General features: G+C 38.4%; 1 long non-coding RNA gene across 1 annotated transcript in view; it reads left to right on the top strand.

The window, feature by feature from the left end:
• Window positions 1-4,294: 4,294 nt before the first annotated feature.
• LOC148126444 (uncharacterized) overlaps window positions 4,295-27,376 on the top strand; it is a 49,383-nt gene continuing 26,301 nt past the window's right edge. The window contains exons 1-2 of the long non-coding RNA XR_015742632.1: window positions 4,295-4,388; window positions 4,515-4,574. This is a non-coding gene — a long non-coding RNA (uncharacterized LOC148126444). The remainder of the gene's footprint in view (window positions 4,389-4,514; window positions 4,575-27,376) is intronic.

The raw sequence follows: 27,376 nt of genomic DNA on the forward strand, positions 1-27,376 counted from the left end.
AGGTGGCAGCATCGAGACATTCATGGGTTGATCCCTGAAAGCTAAGCAGAATCAGTCATCGTTAGTATTTGAATGAAAGATCATTAGAAAATCCCAGAGATATACAGTGTAAACTAGACTAGGAAATTAAAAATCATCCCAGAAAAAAAAGGATAATGGCAAACCCTTTGAATACTGATGCTAAGAAAGTTATTTAGGATTGGGCTTGGTTTGAACCCTTTTACTTTTACAAATAATTTCCTCAACACTGTCCAACTATTTACAAAGTTTGCACTACTATTAATCTTCTCATTACTTCTTATCAACCATCCCCTCCCACTTGTGACTGTAACTTTGTCACTTGTATCCTTACGATTTATACTGACTGTTTCCTAGTATGATTTGATTGCTTATTATACCCTTTGACTAGTATTAAGTGTTGTACCTTATGATTCTTGACGAATGTATCTTTTCTTTTATGTACACTGAGAGCATTTGCACCAAGACAAATTCTTTGTGTGTCCAATCATACTTGTTCAGTTCAGTTCAGTACATTATACTTTGGAAAGTTCTAAAAATATTTATTCTTGGAGAACACTACTTTCTAGCCTAGTGTCTTTAACCAATGCTTCAGACTGGCTTTAATTGCCCAGTTAGAATGCAGTATTGCAGGCTAATTCTGCCCATTACCAGGAGTTCAAACCTCAGCTCAAGGTTGACTCAGCCTTCCATCCTTCTGAGGTGAATAAAATGAGGACCCAGATTGTTGGGAGCAATATGCTGACTCTGTAAACCACTTAGAGAGGGCTCTAAAGCAGAAGTCCCCAACTCTTGGTCCATGGACCGGCACCTAACTGAGGCATGAACAAACAAGCAAAGCCCTATTTGCAGATTGCTGGTATCATGCAAAACCTTTTCCCCTCTGGTCTGTGGAAAAACCTCTCTTCATGGAACCAGTCCCTGGGGTCCAAAAGGTTGGGGGCCACTGCTGTAAAGCACTGTGAAGCAGTATATAAGTCTAACTGCTATTGCTATTATTGCTAATATGCCAACTGAATGAACTTGGTTCCTCTGACGATCAATTTCCTCTTTCTTTTTTATGGTGTACGGGCAGCCACACCTACAAAACCTATCAGGAATATTTTTTTGTCTCATCCTTGAATGAAGATTCATATGAATCACTTTCCAGATTGGTTTTCATTTCATTTTGTCAATTCTACTGTGAATTTTGAATTCTGAGGTCAGCTCATCAGTGAATCCTCTAGTGGAAAATAAGTTCCAGGTTCTGTTACTGCAACATTGCTCTCTAAAGGTGATTCTTCTGGGGTTTATTTCTCTTTCTCTCTCTCTTTTTTCCCTCAATCACTCTGTGCAGTGGTGTAGGGATATTCCAGGAAGGCTTTATGGTACTTACAGTCAGAATGCATTAGTGACAATTTCAGTCATATTAATACTTAACTGAGCCATATTTTATTAAATATGAATAAGGAAGATTAGTTTCATTAATGATGAAATGGAGACTGCTATGGGGCCTACAGGATTTTTTTAAAAAAATCCTTGAAACTATAACATTATCTCTTTCTTTCTTACTGCATATGTACATACAAACCTCCACAAAATACAGCACTTTCTTTCTTTCATATCCTGACCTTCATTATTTGGCATTTTGATACCCACAAAAAATTTGCTAGTTCATCTGAACTGGTCATGATGACAAATCTTTTCCTGTCAGGGGACTCGACTAGATGACCCCCAAGTTTGCTTTCAACACCAGGCAGAAAATCCAATGAGTTTCTTACAAATAAGGGAGATATTTTGACAAAGCTGTTGTTACATCCTTATTTCTGACTAAGATGAAAAGTGGACATAAAATGCCTTCTCCTGCACTTCTGAGAAAGTATCACTTCTTTCATTGCTTCCACAAAATTGGTTTCTATATCATAATAATGGTATAATGGAATAAGAGATAGAGATTTTATAAATATTGCATTTGTGGTGCTTGTTTTGTGATTCCCCCATCTCTGTATTTATTTATCCATTCAAGTCATATCCCATTTTTCTGTTTATTTGCAAACTCAAGGCAGCTGCATTCAGAATGTTAACCACACAGAGAAAAAAAAACAACAGGAATGCTAAAATTGCTTGCTATGTAGAGGCTCTTCACAACTTTATTCTCCAAATTCACATTGATTGGGGGGGAAAGATAGAAGCTCAGAGCTGATACGCTTAGGTGCATATCTTTATTGATATTTCTCTGTGCTATGCTTGTTCAATGCACAAGGCTGAATAAGTAACACTTAACTGCACAAAAAGAATTGTGCCGCAATCATTATTTTCATTTGCATCTTTGGCATGCTTGGAAACATGAGGGGAGGAAAAAGATCTAAAATGGGAGAAATAAAAGCAGTAGCAAAAGATGCAAAGTAAAATTATAGAATTTATTTTAGATATTCTCTTACAAACATGAAATTTAGGGGAACGTGGAATGCAACAGGAGATATTGTTCAATTCTGTGGGATTAGCAGCTAAACAAGCATGTGTGCTTGATTCTGATGAATTTGAATTCTTTAGAGAAGCTGTCAAAGACAGATATTCAACTAATTCAAATTAGCAGGCATGTAAGAGAAGATAAATCTTTTTAAAAAAGAAACAATGGAATTAAATACTGGCAGATGAAAATGTCAGATTTTCTTTATTTTGCAATTATGGTTTCAAATATTGTGATTCACAAACTATTGCATTTATATGTTAATCTGTTTCTTAATGTTATGTGCGCATACATCCCACATACATATAAACACTATTAATTACTGTCATTTGGGACTGTCTTAGTGACCTTTATTAGTAATACATTTCTGTAGGTATTTTACTACTGCTCAAAGGTAGTTTCTATGGTTACACTGTTTCCCTTTTTGTATTTCTGCATATTCAGAATGTCAAATTTATTCCATACTGAATGAGAAGCAGTTTCACTGCAGTGCAGTCTTCAAATCTATGATGAATTTAATTTCACCCACCTTGGAGAACGTGGTTCATTAAACTATAACTATTAGAGGCACACATACTGTTGATAAAATGTCATTTATGAAAAACCATTGTGCAATATGTATCAACATTGTACAGGTTATTATACACACCAAGCAGTGGAAACTTGGGAAGAAATAGTTGTGTTCATCAGGTAATAAAAAGAAACTTTTTTTGTTCCAATACTCTTTTGAAAAGGAAAGAGATACAAGTGAGCTTTAAATGTCCTAAATTCACTACTGTATCTCTTCCATCTCTGAACAGATGCAATGGGGAATTGAAACCAGTGAAATGCAGAGAGTTTAGACAGTAATAACTTTATTAATATGCTTATCCACAATACAATGGTTTGAGGGGATAAATTTGACATTCTTGCATTAGGAGACAGTTTAACATTCATAGTGTGATTTTGTTTTGGAAAATCATGTCTGAATAGTGATTTATTGGCTTATGGATCCCTGGATAATAAGAACAGCATTCAAGTCTAGCAGAACCAACAGATAGCAGCTGAAGTGAAGCAGAGAAGGACCAGATATTTTAATCAAATTTTTGCTCTGAAAAATAAAAGGCTTTCATTTGTGGCTCTGATTTTATTGTTACCTTAAGGAACCTATGAAAGATAAGAGGGCTCTTGAGCAGTTCAAGGATTGGCATTCATTGCAAGTGATGCACTGAGTACCACAGAACTATTTCACATATTGGCTTGGATGCTTTTAGATGTACAGTATATCTATACCTATTTCTATATATCATCTGTATCTGTATCTGTATCTGTATCTGTATCTCTATCTCTATCTCTATCTCTATCTCTATTTCTATCTCTACCTACCTACCTACCTACCTACCTACCTACCTACCTACCTACCATCTATCTATATGTAATGCATTATGGCCTGAGACCTGTGGACCCCAAGTAGATAAAGTCTTAGCTATCTTATCTATGTGTAGTAAGGATAAGATGGAACATCATAGACTTTGTAGCTATGGAAAACTCCATTTGTAGCTATAGAACTTTGTAGTTATAGAAAACTCCATAGCGTTTGACTTGATTTCTTTAAGGAGGCATCAGTTTTGTAAAGATGCATTTTGGCTATTAGACAGTTCATTACAATCTCTGAATCCTACCAGCTTCTCTGATAAAAAACATATAGACTGCCAAGGCACATTAAGTCTTGTACATATTTCAAATGGTTAATAGTTAATGCATCCAGCAGCAATCTGTTTGGTTGCATTGGTCCAGAGAGTACTTGTAGCTGAATTAGAGATTTTGGTCAATACTTCTTATAAATAAGTAAAATGTTGTGTACTACCTGAAAACCATGAAGCTACCTTACCTGATGTGACCTTTGTTCTGTAAATGAAAACAGAGAACGTTTTCCTTCCAGGTACATGTTGTCCCCATGCTCATTTTGTCTCTATTGTAAGTACATAATGCATGAAAGACTTTTTAAAAATTTGCCTATCTAACCAATCCTAGGAAAAATTGGCAGATGGTTTTATTTCTTTTGCAGCTCTTCTAGAGAAAAATTCTATGAAGAGGAACATGGAAGCCTATCTAATGAGTTACACAGGTAGTCCTTGACTTATAACCATTTATTTAGTGACTGAAGTTACAACAGCACTGAAAAAAGTGACTTACGACTGTTTTTTCACAGTTAACATCTTTTGCAGCATACCCATAGTTGCATGATCAGAATTTGGATGCTTGGCAACTGGCTCATATTTTTGATGACTGAAGTATCCCGGGGTCATGTGATTGTCTTTTGCAATCTTTTGACAGCAAAGTCAATGGGGAAGCCAGGTTCACTTAACAACCATGTTACTAACAACTGCAGATATTCACTTAATAACCGTGGCAAGAAATATAGTGAAATGGGGCAAAACACATTTGACTACTGGTTTGCTTAACAATAGAACATTTAGACTCAATTGTGTTATCAAGTTGAGGATCAACTGTATTCATTTATGTACTGGCCAATCTTTCTTGAAAAGATTACAGTTCTTCACACGAAGCATTTCTCAATTATTGTTATTGTCTAACACTATTTATAGTCACTGCAGCACATACTGTGGTTGCAACAAATTTATTGACTATGATCTCTATGTATGGTCTCAGACCCATGTGGAATGAACACTTAACACACTTGAGCAGTGCCAAAAATTAACTGATTTTACATAAGAAAGTAACCCAAGTTCCATTTTGGTAAATGTCAGTGCTCTAGAGTCCCTTTATAAACTGACTTTGGATGTCTTGATAATCTATTAATAGAAGTCAAACACTATCTCAATTCAGGCTAAAGTCTCAAATTGCAACACTGTGCTACCTTTAACACTTTAGCTGCACGTGGCCCTGCCTTATTTGTGTAAGTGTCAACTTGTAAAGCATTCCTGGCTTGCTCTTGAGTTGCCATAGGCAGGAGGGGAAACCAGTAATAGAAAGTCTCATAAAACTAATACTTATGAACTCTAACTAAACCAGTATTAGAAAGTCTGAGTGCTCAACCCTAATTAAACCATTAATAAAAAGTCTCATGCAACTACTACTTCCAACAATACAATAAAGGTATTTTTTTAAGCAAGAAATTCCTGAGTACTTCACAGTTGAAAAGTAGCTGTCTTTTTTTTGTTTTGTTTTTTTCAGAGAATAAAGAAAGTCTTTTGGAAATTACAAGGTACCACTGATGTGTTTGAGTTTATTCCTGCAACTGGAACAAAAGCAGCAAAATTATGGCACATAACCAATTGGTTGGTTGGTGTGTAGGCAGGTCCAAATTCTGCATTTTCCTTCTGAAGGAAGGAGGGGCATTGACAAACCAAATGAGGGAAAATTAATCAAAGATCAACATTGTAGAAATAAGAAAAAGCTTCTATAGCCTGGGAGGAATTATGTTGGACTGATGCAGCTTTGACTGATGAAGGGAACTTTTGTCAAAGATTAACTTTTAGATACTGGTTCTGCCTCAGGGATTCTAATTAAGTGCTCAAATGCAGTAAAAGGTCAGGAAAAATATGATCAGATTAAGTCAGTAAGTGCGGAGAGCAAATACAATCCCCCAGAATGTTCCTCGCAAAGATATGGAATCTATCACTGAACCACATCTAGTCAATATAAAACATAGTGTAGGAAATTAAAATATAGAATCTGGATAGGTCTTAGAAACTTTTATTTGCTTAAAATCAATGTTTGATTATGTTGCCTGTCCATGGAAATACAGTATTTGTTGATGTCTGTGTCACTAGACCTTCAAATTGTTGAGATTTTGGTGCTCTCTGACCTCAGTTGTAGTCTTGCAGACATTTCACTACCAGACAAAGTAACATCATCATTATATGAGAGTTGCCTTGAACCACGAGATATGGGCAGTATATAAATTTAATAAATACATAAATAAATACTCATAAATAAAGTATGAGTATGGGATTTACTGGCAGTTTATACAGTATATTCAAACTTTGTCTGCCAGTCTTGGTGGGGATGTAGCTTCCTCCTCGAAGGTACCTTGGCTGAGGTTGTTTATCTGATGTGGTTTCTTGTTTATCTAGGCGTTGGCTGTTAGATGGGATTGTTTCCTTCTTTAGCATAGGTTTTCTATGCTAAATGGTATGTTAAACGGGCTCTCTATGTGTTTATGGATGAGTGCTTTTTCTAAATGTCAAACTTGCAGGAATTCTCTAACATTTTAGATTTCCTTGATCTAAAATGTTTAATTTATCAATTAAAACTGGTGGAGTTTGTTCACCCATTGTAAAATTAAGGAGTTTTCATCATGTTTTCCAGATGATGTTCATAGATATGCCAGTCTTCTACCTTTCTGGCCCTAAGTAGTGGCTGTGATAGTCATTATACTGCATGTTGCAGCTGACTCCTCATGGAGGAAACAGTGGCAAAATTAGAGAAAAATCAACTGACTCTAGCCATGTGCTCATGAGAAGCCAAGAGGCACTGTGTTGAAACAGACTACCTATACTACCTCGTCCAACACATCGGGTAACCTCACAACTTCATCAAAAGTTCCTTACTATGCAACCCTCCTCAACACAACCAGTATAATTTATAGCAAAGACACTTCTATATCAAAAGTATTTCTGAAATAATCAACAGGCTACTATGCTTAGCATCACTGTACCATGCCAAAGAATAAGATCCCTTCAAAACATCTTAAGCAAATCAACAACATAGGCAAGTGCAGTGGAATAAAGCAGAAATCAGTACACAGGTTCTTCAGTAATTTTCTCCAGATAAGGAGAGGACTCAAGATCACCCACAAGTATCCAGACAGTTCTTCATCAAAGCAATTGCAAGATAGAGTTTCTGGTGGGTTTTGAGCTCTGGGAGTCAAGGAAACAACAATTTTGTTCAAGCCACAGTTGGCGCTAAATTCAAATGGTTTGTTTTCTATCTACTTCAAGAAATTGGTAGTTAACTGCTTTTCAGCTATTAGTTATTAGGTACTTTTGGATCAGCATGCCTGACGATATCAAATGAGTTTCCTTTAATCCTTAGTGAAAGAAAGTTTCAACTATAAGTTTGAGAACATAAATTTTGTTGGAATAAACTCTAAAAGAGTGTTCATAATTTTGATGTTAGAAAGTTGCAAACAGAATAAGATAGATGCATTTAAAATACTACTATAGCTGTTCCATTGTCTCACTGTCAGAAAGTTTCTCCTTATTTCCAGGTTAAATCTCTCCTTATTCAGTTTCCATCCATTATTCCTTGTCTGGCCTACAGGTGCTTTAGAAAATAGCTTGACTCCTTCGTCCCTGAGGCAGCCTCTCAAATATTGGAAGACTGCTATCCATGTCTCCCCTGATCCTTCTCTTTACTAGACTAGCCAAGCCCAGTTCTTGCAACCATTTGTTGTATGTTTTAGCCTCCAGTCCCTAATCATCCTGGTTGCTCTTCTCTGTACTTTTGCTGGAGTCTCAACATCTTTTTTATAATGTGGTGAACAAAACTGTATGCAGTACTCTAGGTGTGGTCTTACTAAGGCTTTATAGAGTGGTATTAGTACTTCCCTTGATCTTGATTGTATCCCTCTGTTAATACAATTTAGGATTGCATTAGCTTTTTTGGCTGCTGCTGCACACTGCTGGCTCATATTTAGCTGGTTGTCCACTAAGACTCCAAGATCCCTCTCACAGTTACTGCTATTGAGCCTGGTTTCACCCAGTCTATATGTGTATTTTTGGTTTTTCTTGCCTAAGTGGAGGACTTTACTTTTCTCTACATTGAATTTCATTTTGTTAGGTATGCCCCAGTGTTCTAGTCTGTCAAGATCCATTTGGATCTTGAGCCTATCTTCTTGGGTGTTAGCTATTCCTGCCAGCTTAGTATCATCTGCAAATTTGGTAAGTTCCCCTTCTATTCCCTCATCTAAGTCGTTAATGAAGATATTGAAGAGTACTGGGCCTAAAACTGAACCTTGTGGCACTCCACTACTTACTTCCCTCCATGTAGACTTAGCCCCATTAAGGACTACTCGCTGAGTACAGTTTGCCAGCCAATTGCGAGTCCATCTAGTGGTGGTGCTATCTATCCATTTTCTTCTAGCTTACTAAGAAGTAGGTTGTGGTCTATTTTGTCGAATGCCTTGCTGAAATCTGAATATATTATGTCCACAGTATTTTGCTGGTCTACTAATTGAGTCACTGTGTTGAAGAATGAAATAAGATTGGTTTGGCATGATCTGGTCTTAACAAACCAATGCTGACTGCTAGTTATTACTTTACTTGTTTCGAGATGTTGGCAGATCTGTTTCTAGATGTTGGCAGATCTGTTCAACTTACAATTAAAGAACAAAGCAAACTATTCTAACATTGCACATATTGAAGAATATTTTTGAACAACAGATTCAGAAGTTAATTTTAATAGTGTCAATGGGGACAGCTGCCTCTATGGAGAATTGTATCTAAAATGTTATGGAGGCAGAATAAGAGTGAGGCTGATTTGAAAGTGAATTTATAAATCACAGGGTATAAGATTGACATAGTAAAGATATTACATTGAACATACAAAAGAAACTGGGTGATGTCTTAATAAATAAAAATGATGAAGAAACCAAGAGGTGATCTAGATAATTTTTCTATATTGGATTAACAAAAGAGGCTTGTTGAAGTTTTAAAGAATCTTGTGACAAGGGAGAATTTAAAAAATGAAAATAAATCAAGTTCTACAACATTATAAGACTCAATATTAAGATAAAGTAAAAGAAGGAATATAAAGTTGGTTTATTTGATCACAGTTAAAATAGATATCTTGTTATCTCTAGTAACTTTAATGGACTTTTGCTGACATCAGGACTGAAATAACAAGGCTTAATAGATTTGTTTATAGGTAAGAAAAGAGAACAAAGAGATCATTTATTGTATTTTAAGAGGAGGTGATAAATTAAAATTGTTTATGCTTATGAAGGAGGTAAATCACTTCTTTATATCTTTCTTTTCTTTTTCTTTATTACATTCTTTTGTTTTCTTCTCTTTTCTTTTCTTTTCTGCATCTTCTCTTTATTTTTATTCTTTGTATTTTTTTTGCCATCCAATGTTCTGGACTGGAATTTGTGAAATTAGCTAAAAAATCCCAGCCAGGAGTAGCAAGCAGTGTAAGCTTCAGGGCAGAGTTACTCCAAATTGGATGTTTTGAGAGCTATAACTTGTACTTTGTGAATTGCAATAGGAACTGTGTTGCTACTAGGATGATGAGACTCCCTATAACTTCTTATCCCTATTCTGCACCCTGATGCCTCCAAAACTGTCCATTTTGTCCTCTAATCCTATGGAGACCATATAGATAGGCTATGTACAGAAAAACCATATTTCTCCACTCTCCTGGCAAGAGAATCTTGGCATCTGTCCCTCGATTTCCTCCTTGATCCACATCCACTTAACTAATGTGCAAGTCAGAACATCATAATCTTGTCAGACTTCCCAATTTCCACATGTTCCAGTGTAACTCTTAGCTCAAAGTCTCAAAGAATTTTTAAAAAATACTTCGCTTGAGAGAAAATACACATAATGAAGAGAGGGTACCTTTAGACCTGTTTTCAGGTCTGTTTTTAGATGCATTTTTCCATGGGCTGAACCAGATGTACAAGCAATCACATAGAAAAATGTCAGAGACCAAGGGCTAGCCATTTCATTAGGAAGCTTTGGACATTGTACTCATACAGCAGATTTGGGAGGGTGTCAAGTTCAGAACAGAATTTTTTTTAGACATGTGTTATGTTTTGGTAATATTTTTAGTGTCTGAGAAAAATAATGCCATGCAGATAAATTCTGCTGCATTTTCCTCACCAGCTTTTATTCTATTTGACTGATTTGCTGTCCCATTGGCAACACTCGGTTATATAGATAATATCATCTGATGCAAAGAGGAAAAGCTAGAGAGGCTGGATAGTAAAAATGCTTCTCCAACTGGCCCCAGATTAATAAATGTAGTTGGCAATGAGGATAACAGAGTCCTCAGTCAAATAGTTGTCAGAGAAAAAGAAAAGCATCTCTTTGATCCTTGATGTGTGATGAGCGTATATGCACACATGCACAAAAACATACATGTATGTGTTTGTGGGGTTGTTGTGTGTGAATATGCATGCATGGATCTATATATGATAGTGCTTGTGTATTGTTAAAAAGTAACAATACACAGTTCCCTATGCTACTAGGCTTGGAATTCTTGGTTTGGATAACCTGGAACTGTGTCACTTGTGGTCAGACTTAGGTATTGCATACAAAATTGTACGCAGCAATGTTTTACCTATAAATGACTTTTTTTGTTTTGATCACAATAATACGTGCATGAACAACTGTTTTAAACTCACTATTAAGTGTTCTAAACTTGACTGTAAAAAATACAATTTTTGTAATAGAGTCTGGAACGCTCTACCTGATTCAGTTGTCTCAGCTACAATTTTTCACAGTTTTAGTCGCAAATTGATTTTTGTGGACCTTACTCCATACTTAAGAGGCCCGTAAAGGGGGTGTGCATAAGTGCACAAATGTGCCTATTGTCCCTGCCATTGTTTTTTATATTATTCCTGTTTTTGTTTCTGTTTGCCAAATTATAATAAATAAAATAAAAGTAATACGTTAGTTTACTTTGAAATCCTTAACACAGCTGGAAAATTTGAAAAAAAAGCATCTGTTTCTTCCCCTAAGTCTAAAGCAATTATTATACATTGAAAGTGTTTTTCTTATTTCTTTGTCATTGGTGTGTGAATTGTTAACTTAGGCACATAAAGAACAGTGAAGTTGAAATATTTGCATGAAATACCCAGAGTAGAAATTTTCCTCCCTCCCTCCCTCCCTCCCTCCCTCCCTCCCTCCCTCCCATCCATCCTTCTTTCTTTCTTTCTTTCTTTCTTTCTTTCTTTCTTTCTTTCTTTCTTTCTTTCTTTCTTTCTTTCTTTCTTTCTTTCTTTCTTTCTTTCTTTTTCTTCCATCTTTCAACTAACTCTGTGTGGCTCCCAACCACTTTCTATACTGCAAGCACCTATTTTGGAAATAAATTAATATTTGGCAAAGATTGCTCAGTTCAGTGAAAGCTGTCTCTTTTCCGTAGCCTGCAAGAGCCAGGAAAAATAATGTATTTCCAATCCTTCTTAGTTGATGTTCTAACTTTATCTTTTCTTTATTGAAAGCTTAAGGAAGTAACATCATTCCTTTACATAATAAGCTTCAGCTATATCTACATGCCCTTGAGCTAGGAGCTTGCCCCCATTAATGTAATGGAACTAAAAGTAAAATAACATCAGAGATAATGTGAAAAGTTCATTGATTTGCAGCTCACACTATTATTTATCCTGTTCCTCAATTTGGTTGGCAAGTGAACTTAGCTGAGCAGGAACATTGGAATTATCCTTTGTGTTAGGCTCCCAATCCTCCTCCTCCTCCATCTTTGGACACAAGGTCCATAAGGAATTCCAGCCATGAAAAAATGTAGTCCTTGTCCTTTCTCTAATCAAAGAGTTTGTCTATCTCAGCAATTTCTGTCAATTTCAACGAACATTCCTCCATGTTGGGTAAGGCTGAATATTTCTTCCTTTGTGCATATACTAATCTTGGTTTAGTAATCTAGATACTACCAAAACTCTTGAGTCTATAAACTTTGACTGGGTGAAATGGTACATCATAGGACAAAACATCATCAAAAAAGGTACCTTAAATAGGCTAATTTGAAGAATGCCAGGATCCATTACTTCCACCAAAATGAAATGAAACTTGGGAAAGTTGTGCTTTGGCAGTTGTGCTGCCAAGCTGCTGCTGTGGTCATATGATCCTCATTTTCAACATAATCCAACTTTTGGAAGGCAGCTGCATCTCTGGCACTGATAAGAATATTCTTTATTGGCCAAGTGTAACTGGACACACAAGGAATTTGTCTCCAGTGCATAAGCTCTCAGTGTACATAAAAACATAAAAGTGCTAAGTCATAGATCATGACTCACAAGATACAATCATAAATCATAAGATAGAAACAACAAGTGATAAATCATAAGATACCAATAGGAGAAGATAGTAGGAAAGCTGAGAAGATGAGAAGGATAATAGCAATACAGCAATACTACATGGGTAAATATCTTTAAACATAAAACAGTGCAGTGGGAATTAGGTGTTTAGCAGAGTGATGGCATTGGAAAAAGCTATCTTTGTGTCTAGTTGTTTTGGCATGCAATGCCCTGTAGTGGTGTCCTGAAACAGTTTATGTCCAGGATGTGATTTCAGTGATTTAACTAAGTCTTGCAATTCAAGCATCATAGCCAATTATAGGACTCAAAGTTTCATCTTCAATTCAGAATAGCTATTTTGCTATTTGGTCATTAATAAATGCAGTGAAAACAATGCCTGTTTCCATAAAAGGGAATTACTATGAAACAATCTATGAATACTAATACAAATTAAGTACTTAATTTCATTTGCTATAAATACTTACTGATTAAAACAGGCAATCAATAATCATGATTTTTGTTTGCTCATGCAACCTATCAAGGAGAATCATATCTTGGATGAGACCGTGTTTCTGCCCAAGATAATGTGGACCACGTAGCCTCATTCAACATCTACCAAAGCTTTATTAAACAAATTGTTCCTCTACTCATCTTGCTGGTATGGACATGTTTATGGAGTAGGGCTATTTCATTTTAAAAATTAAGAAGTTGCAAACTTTTTTTGTTCAGATTTAGCTTTGAAAGCATGAGCCATATCTTTCTGACCTTCTGGTCAAACTGCGGATAATTATTTTACACCATAAGGTTATATTAAAAGGTTACTCTTGGAAATGTCAGAATCAGTGGCACCATTGACCCTGGATTTTCAGGGAGGGGGAAATAGATGATAGCCTTCATTTCCCCTCTCTTAATTTACTAATTCTGCTCCTGGCAAATCAGGATGACATTTGCTGCCATCTTGTCCAGGATCCAGCTGTGTCCCTTTGCATATAATTATCAGGAACCAGCAGACAGGAGTTAGTTATTTCCACATCTCTACAGTAGTATTGTCAGTGTCCTTTCAAAATGAAAAGTACAGGACTGATTCATTTTACAGAATTTACATTCTTATCACAGAAAAGTATCCTTTCAAAAATTAGGCAAAGAACCTTATCTATAATTAGAAAGGTATTATTTTGCATATCAGGCCAACTATTTAAAAAAAGTGGCAGGAAAAGTTAATTTACTAAAATGAGAAGTTTGGTCTAGTGCAGTGGTGACATACATTTTAGGGTTGGTATGTCAACAATTTGGAAAAAAATCTAATTTGATTCTGCTAGCATGTTATCCTTCCCCCTGAATGATATAGATATATAGATATAAAACAATAGATATAGATAGATATAAAACGATTCTTTATGCATTCATGCAGACCATTTGAGGCAACTCCGGGTTGCACAATGCTTTATTCTTGAAGCAGCTTTGGAGAATGTCCTTCTGTGGCCTCTGTAGCCTCTGAAAACCATACAAAAACATATCCCATTCTCTTACAATGTTTGGAGGTTCTGTAGGCTTCACAAGAGCTCACCCCATTCTCTCTTACAACCTCCAAGGCATTGAAAGTGCTCAAGAATGGGTGGGCTTTTGAAAGTAATTGATGTTGGGTTTTGGTGAACACTGGTATGTCAACCAAAATGTTGTGGTGTGTCACCTTTGACACACATGTTGTAGGTTCACCATCACTGGTCTAGTGGTTGAGGTACCAGTCCAGAGAGGAGACTATAAATACTAGTTTGCCTTAGGCATGAAAACTCACTGGGTGACTTCGAGCCAGCCACTCTCCCTCAGCCCAACTTATCTCACAAATTATTGTAATAAAGAAAAAAATAAAGCAGGAAGTCAGTTTTTATATATATCTTTATTCTGATTATATCTCTATATCTATCTATCTATCTATCTATCTATCTATCTATCTATCTATCTATCTCTATCTATAGATAGAGATAGGTATAAGATAGATATAAGATAGATGATATAGATAGATACAGATAAAGATAATCAGAATAAAAAAATATCTAAGATATGAAATACCTAAAATTTGTTTGTTTTAATTTCTCAGTGCAGTATAATTAAGGAGCATAGCCTTTAATCTGGGGCAAGAGTCAAAGGAAATGGACAGGTACTTGCACATTAAAGGATCCTCTAGGATTATTGATCTCAGCTTTTTCATGTTTAAAAGTAATATCTGACTTATTTTACTTGTACAAATCAAAGCAAAAGTATACAAGAATATTCTTGTCAATTGACTGCTGGGTGGTAGCCTAACCTTACTTTCAAGGATTTTGCCAATAAATGCATACTTTTTTTTTTCTAGATGTTAACACGGTAGCCTTTATTTTTCGATTTGTGTATATTTAAATCAAACAACTTTAAGCACAGGAGGTTATCTTTGCTTCTGGCCATGCTTCAGACTATGATTTCCTTTTGTCTTACATTTCTTTAGCACAAATACATTACATGCTTGAATAACTATTCACTCCATCTGGCATAACATCTTTGAATTTCTTTTCTGGAGTCAGTTCTTTCATACATTAACACTCTTATATATAGGCAATTTTTCTTCTGTCAAATGTTCATTCCTTAGAACAGGCCATATTCAACCCAATAGATTTCTATCAGCATTTGCAAACCTTAAAGTTTCTTTATCCATTTTCTGATCTTTAGTAAGACTTCTCTCAGAGGATACATACATACACCCTTCCATTTTCTTTGGTTTTTCTCCATTTATTGCAGCTTGCAATTGATCATAACTTGCAATATGTCAGACCATTTATCCCTGTCAAATACAGCCACCATTAATTTTCATATTTTTGTTGCATTATACAATCTATCTTCATGCAAAGTATTTCATATTCATCAAATACTTTTTCTAAACATTTGTACAATATATTTCTTTCTCACATTCATACATTCTCACATTTCTCAATGACCCACTGAAGAAAGAAAATTGGTTGTACATCCCCTGCCTAGCATAAATACAAAATTGATTTTTTTGATTGATTGTTTTAAAAGTGGCAGGAAAAGTTGTTTGCTAAAATGAGAGCTAATTTGGCTTAGTGAAGTGATGATGAACATTTTAGGCTTGGTATGTCAAAAATTTGGAAAATGTCTAATTTGATTCTGTTGAGATGTTACTTTTCCTTTGAACAAGACAGAAACAATTCTTTACATATTTATATATTTAAAAAATTCAGAACATTTTTTTAAAAAGGTTTTTTATTTTTTACCCAAACATGAACAAAACATAAACATAAAGCATATAACCATCTTTCAATTACATACAGTGTGTCGATTGGTACAAATCACTCGTGCAAAATCTCTGTAGTCTTTCCCTTCTAATTAAAATTAATTCTCATACTTTAATTCCGCTATATATTTTTATATTGTTATCATTATTAATTATTTGCTAGACTGTTACTAATATCCCATCATTTTATGTGAGCAGATCACCATTTTTCCTTAACCTATTTTGTAACATTCAATTATCTTCACCAATCTATTCAATAATAAAATATCCTTTCATTACTTTATCCCTACAATTCTATTATGCATTATATTATAAAGCATTATAAAATATATCATTTCCCTGTTTTTTTTGTCTAACCATTGATAAAATAAATCCCATATCTTATAAAATTGTTTATCTTCTTGCTCTCTAATTTCAAATGTCAATTTACTCATTTCTCCATTATTTTCTTAATAACTTCATTTTCCATTGGAATTTTCTCATTTTTCCAATTTTTAGCAAATACAATTCTAGCCGTTGTTAATACATTTACAATCAAGTATATCAATTCTCTACTGTATATTTCAGATATGATGCCCAATAAAATATTTCTGGTTTTAAATCTATATTCTTTTTTTGTCATTTTTTCCAACCATGTGTGGATTTTAGTCCAATATCTTTTAGCTTCTCCACATGTCCACCACATGTGATAATATGATCCAGGTATCTGATGATACTTGCAACATTTCTCCAACTTATTCTTTAACATTCTTGCTATTCTTGCTGGGGGAAAATGCCACCCGTAAAACATCTTATACAAATGCTGACATTGTCATTGTATAATTTCAAGACCATATTTTTTGCCATTTCTCTAAATCTATCCCATATCCAAAGTTCTTTCCCCAAGCAATAATTATTTCTTTAACTTGTTGTTTTTCTAGTTTAACCTTTAATAGTACCCATATAATTTTTTGATCACCTTTTCATCAGTACCTGTCAAAATTTTGTCTAACTCAAGTTAATTTATCATAAAAACCTTTTGTTTTAAAGTCTTCATTGTATCTAGAATGTATTTGCACATATGAAAACCAAATCATCCTTATTCCTTGTTTCTCTAGTTCTTGCATAGATTTGAGTTCACCCTTTTCATTCAGTATTTTGCCATACCTAACTGTTCCAAAAAAATACAGAACATTTGAAGCAGGTCTGCACATCAAGGGTTTTTTTATTCCTTGCAACCTCATTGATTTTTTCCATGATGATCTATCCCTAGCCTAGTCTTTCAAGTCTTTCATGTCAAAATATTTTTATTTTAATTATATAAAATACAAAGAAGAGAAGAAAAAATGGGAAATTAAGGGAAGGAAAGGAAGTGGAGAGAAAGGGGTAAGAGATACAAGGGAAAAGAGAAAAAAGAAAGAAAATGAGCATTGACTTCCAACTCCTCTTAGCACAACACAGGACAAACACATTCCAACTTCAACTTTTTGCTTTTACACATTAATATATAATTAGCCATTCCTATAACATCAAATCTTTCTAATCAACAAAACCAAAGTCAAAGTTTTAATTTGTTTTCTTCACAAGCACAAATTCCAGAAGTGATATCCAATGAAAACGTATCTTCCTCTTCAAATAAAATAACCAATTTAACCATTCCTACTTGATCTTCCTTTAAAATCAATAATCATTGAAACACGTTCAAACATTCTCAGAGCATTCAAAAAGGAACATGTGGCTCATAGACCAAGAGTTTATCATAAGAGTTTATCAAATGTTTAACTCCACTGAAATGAATATTAATCAACAATTGACCTTGTATCCATCAACAGCTGGAGATGGCATAATTAAATGTCAGAAGCATGAACAATAAAACACCATCACTAAGGTTAAGAGATATATTTATTAAAATGACTTGAGTGAATCTGAAGTCAGATAATGTGTTATATTTTGCAAAATTAAAAGGGGCAATAGAAGAAGCACAATCAAAATTGGAGAAGGAAGCATATACTTAAACCACGGTACGGTGATCTTGTATAAATGTACAATACACTATACGGATTTGTTGTTACCACTTGCTTTAAAAGCAGAAAGGGAAGAAGGAGGGGAATCAAAGATTTCATCTGTATGATCTCCACATGGTTTACTTGGGAAAATGTAGTTTTCATCATATTACTGTTTTTTTCTTTACTGTTGTCATGATATACAACCACATGGAGTAGAGAAAGACCTTATATTATATATGGACAATCAGGAATCTTCATTGTTGATTTTGTCCATAACTTCATAACGAAGTCAGTGAGAAGTAACTTTTCAAAATTTCTTGCTTCAATTCCTGTATTAGAGACAAGGGAGGCCCATGAAAAACAGTCATAAATGGACAATAACTTTATTAAAAGAAAGAGGCAAGAAGAACCAAGGAAATTCAAAAATTACACCAGGTATTTCAAATATGTTGCCTAATAAAATACTCTAGAAATCTGAAAAGCTTTTACATGTTGTGACTTTTGAATTCATCTTAAGACCCAATAATGTTATTGTTCAGCTGTAAGGTTTGCCCTGAGAAAAGGACAAACAACAACTAGGAATAATATCTTTATTGTATTCTGTGAAATTGTAGCCATTTAAGGTAGTGGAGAGTTTGGGATCAAGCAGGAATAGTAATTCAGAATCTACACCTGGTCAAATCTCATATTCTTCACAGTCTTATTATAACACTGTCCTCTCATGAAAGTTGTCCTGGTTTTCCTTTTATCTCCATCCTTCAGTGTCTATTGATGTTTACATTCTCCGCATTCCTGCTTTTTGACTTATATAAAGTTCATGAAGTTAGGCTATAATCTTTCTGCCACTAACTAAAGCCTGACTTCAGAATAAAATAGTGGCTGTATTCCAAATATGCCTCCTCCTCCTCCTCCTCCTCCTCCTCCTCCTCCTCCTCCTCCTCCTCCTCCTCCTCCTCCTCCTTCTCCTCCTCCATACTTCCTGTTGTAGAGCGGCGGAGGAACGAGGCTGAGCCAGAGTGAACGTTAAAGGCTTTATTCCAAGAATAAAGGGTTGCCGCGTCTGCCTTCTAACTTGGCAGGTTAGCTGGCGGCAACAGAGCTGATACCGCTTGACAGCCGCCTTTTATAGCCGGCTGTCAAACGGTGTCAGCCAATGGGAGCGGCTGGTGCTCCCGCTCAAACAGCGGACCTGGTTGGGGACTCCAACCAGTCCCAAAGACATAACACTCCTTTCCCCCAGCCAGGAGCATGCATAGTCCTTCAAGTAGGTCGGTCGTCTGCGCTGGCGGCAGGATCGTCGAAGAATGGGCAAGCCGCTGGCTGGAGCCAAGTCCTCGCCCCCAGGAAGTGTCTCGGAGGTTGTTGATGAGCGGACTCGGTCGGTGGGGGCACTCTGTGAATTAGGTGCATCTCCCTGTTCGGGTTGACCATGGTGAGTCACTCGGTCTGGACGGCAGACTGGTTCGCTTGGTTGTTGGTTTGGGGTCCCTTGTTGGTAGACCGGGTCCTCCAGTAAACTCTCTTGGTCGACAGGGTAGATTGGGTCCTGCAGGGAGCTTTCGTCATTGGCGCAATGGATTGGGTCCCGCAGGGATCTCTCAGCTGGGTAGACTGGTTCCGGCAGGGAGCCCCCGGTGCTGGGAGATTGGGCTGGGTAGGCTGGTTCCTTGGTGGTTGCTGCGTAGGCATCGGCTGTGCTTCTCCATCGCCTTCTGAGTTGGTCCACGTGTCTGCGCCACAGGCGTCTGTCTTCCAGGAGTACTCTGTAGGATCTTGGACCTGTGACTGACACAACTTGACCAGGTACCCACAGAGGGTCCCCTGCATAATTTCTGGTGTATACCAGGTCATGCAGGGCAAAGTCCCTGATCAAACTGTCAGATCCTATAGGGGTGTCTGGGCAGTAGTGGGGGTGCAACCTGTCCAGGGTGGTCCTAAGGCGTCTCCCCATCAAGAGCTCTGCTGGGGATTTATTTGTAGTGGTGCATGGAGTCGTATGTTGGCTCAGGAGGTAACGGGACAGTTTGGAGTGCCAGTTTTCCTGGCCAAACCTGGCAAGTGCCTCTTTTGCTGACCTGACTGCCCTCTCAGCCATCCCGTTGCTAGCTGGGTGAAAAGGGGCTGTAAGGATGTGTCTGATGCCCAAGTTGGCAACGTACATACTAAACTCACAAGACGTGAACTGGGGACCATTGTCAGACACCAGCATATCAGGGAGCCCATGGGTAACGAAGAAACGGGTCAGAGCCTTAACAATTGCTTGAGTGGTTGTTGAAGGTAGTAGGGCCAGGTCTATCCATTTGGAATAAGAGTCTACTACAACCAAGAAGGTCCTTCCATGTACTGGTCCAGCTAGGTCGATGTGCAAGCGAGACCAAGGACCACCAGCACTTTCCCACTTGGTAGGCATGGCTGCTGGTGGGGCAGCCCTGGTTCCCTGGCAAGGCTGGCATGAGCTTACCCAGCTGGAGATTTGGGCATCCATGCCAGGCCACCAAACATAGCTGCGGGCCAGAGCCTTCATCCTTACAATGCCCGGGTGGCCCTCGTGAAGTACCTTTAGGATGGGTACACGAAGAGTGGCTGGGATGACTAACCTTGTCCCCCACAACAGACATCCCTGTAGTTTTGACAATTCCTGCTTGCGGATTTTGAAAGGAGCAAAGTCAGAAGTGTATTGTGTTTCAGGCCACCCCCTTCCCACCCAGTCCATAACTTGGGCAATTATCCTGTCTTTTTTTGAGTGCGCAGCAATGTCTTCGGCTGTAACCGGCAATTTAAGTTCATTTACTTCAAAGATGGCATGAACAGGTGCTGGGTCTTCGGCTGGGACTGGTAGGGGGCAGCGACTAAGGGCATCGGCGTGACTCAAGTTTTTTCCAGGGCGATGCACCAACTTGAATGAATAAGCAGCCAGGAACAAAGTCCACCTGGTCATTCTAGGTGATAGTACCTGTGGGGTTTGCTTATCCCCTGATAAAAGACCCAGGAGTGGTTTATGGTCAGTTATGAGTTCAAAATGGTGCCCAAACAAAAATTCATGAAACTTTTTTACTGCAGCTACTGCAGCCAAGGCCTCCTTATCTATTTGGCTGTAGTTTCTTTCTGCAGTAGAGAAGGTCCTAGAGAAGAAGGCAATTGGTGCCTCAGAACCGTTTGGAAGTCTGTGGCTCAGGACAGCCCCAATCCCAAAGGGGGATGCATCAGCAGCTAGGACCAGGGGGAGTTGTTGATTAAATTGGATTAAAACTGCATCAGATGTGAGTAAGGATTTGACTGACTTGAAAGCATGGGCTTCTTTGGGTCCCCAATGCCAGGGGGATTCTCTGTCTAACAGTCTGTGTAAGGGTTCAGCAATAGATGCTTTGTGAGGAAGGAATGAAGCGTAAAAGTTCAGCAGCCCCAGAAAGGCTTGAAGCTCCGTTTTGTTAGTTGGTGTGGGTGCCTCGTGGATAGCCCTTACTTTGGATTCGACTGGGTGGATGCCAGAGGCATCTATCCTATACCCCAGAAAGTCCACTTGCCTAGTGGCGATGGTGCACTTCTCCCTTTTAAGTTTGAGGCCATGCTGCCTAAACTTCTCTAGGACTGCTCTGACCCTTTGTATGAGCTGAGGTCTGTCAATTGCTGAGACTAAAATGTCATCGAAGTAAGGGACAACCCCTGGGAGACCTTGGAGAATCCTTTCCATGAGGGATTGGAAAATACCCGGGAGGCGTTTGCACTTGAATGCCCCTCTATGTGTGACTATGGTTTGTAGTTCAGCTGTCTGATCATCAACAGGGAACTGTTGGTATGCCTGGGACATATCTAATTTGGCAAAGATGGTGCCGGGTTCGAAGTGTGTAACAGATGTTGGATAACGGGGACAGGGTAGGCGCTGACCTGCAGATAACGATTGAGGGTGGTTTTATAGTCTGCGCAGATTCTTATGCTGCCATCTTTCTTGAGTGGGGTGACTATGGGGGTCTCCCATTTGGCAAAGTCAGTTGGCTCTAACACCCCTTGCTTCAGTAACTTATCTAATTCTAAATCTAACTTTGGACGGATGGCAAAGGGCACTCTGCGTGGCTTGAGGTGAAGGGGAATTGCCTGGGGGTCCACAGTGAAGGAGATGGGGGTGCCAGAATAGCTGCCCAGCTCGCTGCTAAAAACATCAGAATAGTCTGAGAATAGGGTGTCTACGTCAGAGGTTGAGACAGCATGGATCCCAGTTACGCTAAGGCCGAGAGAAGGGAACCAATCTAGTCCCAACAGACTGGGGAGGGCACCATTAACAACCACCAAAGGCAAATGGCCTTTAAAACCTTGGAACTGAACTAAAAACTTGCCTTTCCCGAGGACAGGGATGTTCTTGCCTTGGTAGTCCCGCAGTGTCAGGTGGCATTTCTGCAGCTTCTTCTTTGAGAATCTGGGATGAATCTTCTTTAGGGTTTCCCAGGAGATGATCGAAAGTGCAGATCCTGTGTCTACCTCCATTCTGCAAGGCTTACCTTCTAAAGAAACAAAAATACGGATTTTATTAGGAGTCTTGGAAGTATGGTTCGCGTGGTAGCAAGTATAGCAGTCCTCCACTTGCCTTTGGAAATTAGAAGGTGGTGGAGGTCTCTGAGGAAAGGTTCGCCCTGCTTGGCAGATTCTGGCTAGGTGGCCTTTCTTCTGACAATTTAGACAGATGGCATTCCTAAACCTGCAGGATGCCCTAGAGTGGGAACCCCCGCAGGCTAGGCAAATGGGAGGTTGCTTGGGGGTGAAGTTGTTTCTCTGCCCAGCTCCTTCCTGTGAGGGCTTTTGTTGCCTAAGGCGGTTAATGTCTGTTGAGTCTATGGGGTCTTCTTCAAGGGAAACTTCCTCTGAATGAATAGTGGAGCTGCTAGGTCTTAAAGGAGTTCCTTGAATCTCAGCTGCTGATTGGGCAGAGAGCTCAGCAGCTTGGGCTTCTTCTACGGCTAAAGCTAGGGTTAAATCCTTTTTGGCTAGCAAGCGTCTTTGAAGCCTAAGGTCTCTAACCCCACAGACAATCTGGTCTAATAACATGTCCTCTAGGTAGTCTCTGAACCCACACTGTAAGGCAGCTAACCTCAGAGCTGCCATATACTCATTAATTGACTCCCCCTCAGCGTGCCTTCTAGTTCTGAAGGCATATCTCCTGGCTATCTGGGATGGTTTAGGTGAGTAGTGGTTGGAAAGGATCTCTTGGAGTTCATCCCAAGGTATGCTCCTGATAGCGCGAGGGGCAACTAGTGCTGTAGCGGTGTCAAAAACCGCAGCCCCACAGTAGCTGAGGAAGAAGGATTTTTTTCTGTGTTCAGCAGCATCTGTTAGACCAATAGCGTCGAGGAAGTAGATGAACCGGTTTTTATATGAATCCCACGTTTCCTCGGCTGGCTTGAAGGGTGGGAATGTTGGATTGGTATTCATTTTGAGGCGGCAGTGCCTGTCACTTCAGTAGTTGTGATTCAAAATTCGCGCTCTTAGAAGAGTGTTTTGCGGCTGCGCCTGTCAGGCGGTGTCTGTCTCCTCGGCTGAGGAGGCTTTTTTGAATTTCGCGCTCTTTGTGAGCGCCGGCGGCTGCGGCTTCAGCGCCCGTGGCTTCGCTCTTAGTGGCTACAGCTCTACTGAATCGAACGTCTGGCAGCCTCCTATCGCATTCCGCCCTCGTCGCCAGTGTTGTAGAGCGGCGGAGGAACGAGGCTGAGCCAGAGTGAACGTTAAAGGCTTTATTCCAAGAATAAAGGGTTGCCGCGTCTGCCTTCTAACTTGGCAGGTTAGCTGGCGGCAACAGAGCTGATACCGCTTGACAGCCGCCTTTTATAGCCGGCTGTCAAACGGTGTCAGCCAATGGGAGCGGCTGGTGCTCCCGCTCAAACAGCGGACCTGGTTGGGGACTCCAACCAGTCCCAAAGACATAACACTTCCCATGTCAACAGAAACCCATGGGTAGTTTGCATGTTGACTTTTAATCTAAACAAGGTGGTCTTAGCGTAGTGCATAACTGCTTAGTCAACAAAACAGCCACGTCATATCTTCTGCATTATCTTTCCATGCTGCATCATAGAACTTAGTATGTCACAATAACATTCCCATTGAGCAAAATTTAATCACTGTCTTCAGTCACTATATCATGTGTTCACATATTATTTGTCAAAGAATGCAGCAAGATTTATTTGGTATGATCAAGTTTCAATAGGGAAAATTCTGGAAAAGATAATGAAGCAACAGATCTGTGAATACATAAAAGCAAGTGAATCTATTACTAGAAGGCAACATGGGTTTGTCAAAGACAGATTATGCCAAACAAATCTTATTGCTTCCTTTGACAATGTGTATAAACTGATGGATCAAATGCTGTGGACATAGTATACTTGCACTTTAATGAGGCATTTGACAAAGTAGACTACAATCTACTTTTTGATAAGACGGAAAGACGTGAGATAGAAAACATTACCACTAGATGGATTCATCTGGCCAAAAAACTGCACTCAGTGTAGACCTCAATGGAACTACATCTACATGGAAAAAGTATTCACTGTGGTATTTCAAGGCTCTATCTTAGGCCCAGTACTCTTCAATGTCCATATAAATTATTTAGACAGGTGAATAAAGGGGGAACTAATTAAATTTGCAGAAGAGATCAAGCTTGAGGGAAATAGCTGACATTTTAAAAGATAGGTTCAAATTCAGAAAGATTTTGACTTGAACACTGGGGCTTATCCAACAAAATTCAATTTAGTGGTGAGAAAAGTATAGTTTTACACTATGCAAGAAAAACCAAATGCACATGTAAAGAATAGGATCATAGGTGGTACTTGGTTTAACAGAAGTAATTGTGAGAAGGAACTAAGAGTCCTGGTGGATAACCACTTAAATATGAACCAGCAGTGTGCTGCAATTGCCAAAAAAGCCAATGCAGTTGTATGCTACATCAACAGACAAATAGTATCAAGGAAGAAGGATTAGTACAACTACACACTGCCTTGTTAAGACTGCATTTGGAACTCTGGTCACCATGATACAAGACAGATTTTGAGAAAGGGTGCAGAGAAGAATAACAAAGATGATTAGGAGGCTGGAGACTAAAACATATTGTTCTGTCTCACCTTTCTTCTTTCCCAAAAGATGAAAGAGTACAAACTCACACAAACACAGGCAGGCAAGCTGGCTCGGACTTCACAGAGTTAATTCTTTGGAACTGATAATATCCTTGGCATTCCAACACTCTCTGCCTGCCAAGTCTGAACTGATAACAAGTAAAAAGCTACTCACAGAAAATTACAAGGCAGACCACAAAAATCATTCACGAAGAAAACCTGAAGTAAGATTAAACTTTGTCCCGTACAAAGTTCCAGCCGACAACACACCCACTTTTATCCCCTGTGGAGTGTGGCTCAATGACTCAGCTCACTCTCCCATGACTCCTATGTTGCTGCTCATGTTTCTCCCTACGACGCTGCTTAGGATCAAGCCAACATTCTTCCTCTTGACTCCCTGTCAGGGGCTGCTCCAATATGCCTTCCTCCTGATTAATCTCAGGCTGTTCCTCTCGGTTGTCTGATGAAACCTGAGGCATTATCAGGGAGGAAGGCATTGCCAGAGAGGAAGGTCCTGAGGAGGAAGGCATCCCCAGTTCCTCCTCCTCATCTTCCAAGTCCTCTTCCTCTGACAGCACAGGCTCGGGAATCGGGGCCACAAAACATATGATGAAGAGTTGCAGGAATATGTCTAGTTTAATGAAGAGAAGGACATGATAACAGTCAATATTTAGGAGGCTGTCATATAGAACCGGGGGGGGGGGCAACTTATTCTCCAAATGGCCTGAGGGCAAGACAAGAAATAACAGGTAGAAACTTATCAAAGAGAAATTCAACTAAAACCAAGGAGAAATTTCTCAACAATTCGAACAATTAATCAGTGGAATGGCTAGCTTTTAGAAGTTGTATGTGCTCCATCACTGGAGGTTTTTAAGAAGAGACTGGACAGCCATTTGTCCACAATGATATAGTTTCCTGCTTGAACAGGGGAGGGACTAGAAGATCTCCAAGGTCCCTTCCAACAGAGTGTTATTCTGTATTCTGTACAGCACAACCCAACATTAATGGAGTATGACTTAACTGGAAGTGGGTTTTAGTAGGTTAAGGATATCTTTGCTTTGCATAGTCTCTGCTCCAGAGAAATAAAAAAATAGGTACCAATGCTGATGGCAAGAATGGCAGTAGTTTCCCAAAGTCAGTTTACAAGCCTCATTTAAGATAGAATAAATACCTGAATGCTTGTCATTGCCTATCACATAGTGACATATCCTTAAATGCACCACTGTGTTCCCTTGAAAAGCAGACAAACTGATCTATCCTTATTCCTCATGTACTGCCTTAAGGAACAAAAGTCAAGCAATTGGAACATTAGACATCTCAGAAGCTGATACAATGCAGAAAGCCAATCTTATTTCAATCAACCATCAACAGTAAAGTCACAAACAGTCAAGGAATATGCCATATATTAACACTCAGTCGAGCAGCCATGAAGTCCTTGGAAAAGTTATTCAAAGATGAGAATCATGCAAGCCAGGTTATTTCCCATGATACTCTATAGAAATGAAAGTTGGACATTAGGATAGGAGGTGTGCTTACACCTTTGAATGTAGGTTTGGAGAAGACTCCTAAGAACATAGTGGACAGTCCAGAAAACAAACCAATGGATCATCAAATACATTATCTGATAGTACTCGTTCAAGGCACAAATGACCAGGCTCAAATTATCCTCCTTCATTATATGAAGACCCATCACATTGCAAAATGGTTGTAATGCTGAGAAAGGTTAAAGGAAAGACAAAAAGAGGACAACTAGCAGCAAGATAGAAGAGTGCAATCAGCAGTTTAGGGATAGAGCATCTAGGGGAAAATCTATTTATGTGATTACGAGGAATTGAAAATAACTTGAGAGCCTATAAGCAATAATTGCGAGTCAAAATCTATTATATTCTTGGGGTGAGGAAATAAGGGGGAAATCCTCTTTTATCCATTTATTTCATGTGGTAAGGAAATTGTCAACATCATTCTTTGCATATTCTGCACATGATTTTGCTAGCACATGATTAGTCTTTCCAATTAAACCAAGGGTTTGCTGTCCTAAACAACTTCAATGTGTCTGCTGATTACATTTTTATAGAATCACTCAGTAATCATTCTAAATTTTTGAACTCCATTCTGATTATACATAAGCATAGCTGCTTCAAAGGAAAAAAAAAAGCAAAATGAATGCAGACTCAATACAGAATACTAGATTTTTTAAAAGACACAGTTACATAGAATTTCGTGTCTGTTTCCAGATTGCTGTTGACAAACTGTGCTTTTAATATGCTTTTTTCAACAGTTAATATAAGGGTTGTAATAAACTGAGAACTTCTTAATAAGCCAAAACAAATATTTCATATAATGAAATCTGTACATTGGAGCAAATCATACTAAATGCATGCATTGTGAACATTCTAGCTTAGTTTTGATTGCAGAGTAAGGATGTGGATATAAATAAGACAATTAGTCTTGCTACTCCTTCCCTTTAAGTCTTTTAAAATGATATTCCTTGCAGGAAGATTCATGTCCTTGTGACATGAAAATGTTTTAGTCTTTTGCATGAGTAACTCAGTGATTCTGTTTTTCTGA

Source organism: Pseudonaja textilis, chromosome 3 (genome assembly GCF_049901715.1).
Source record: "Pseudonaja textilis isolate UNSWEBS1 chromosome 3, rPseTex1.2, whole genome shotgun sequence".
NCBI lineage: Eukaryota > Metazoa > Chordata > Lepidosauria > Squamata > Elapidae > Pseudonaja > Pseudonaja textilis.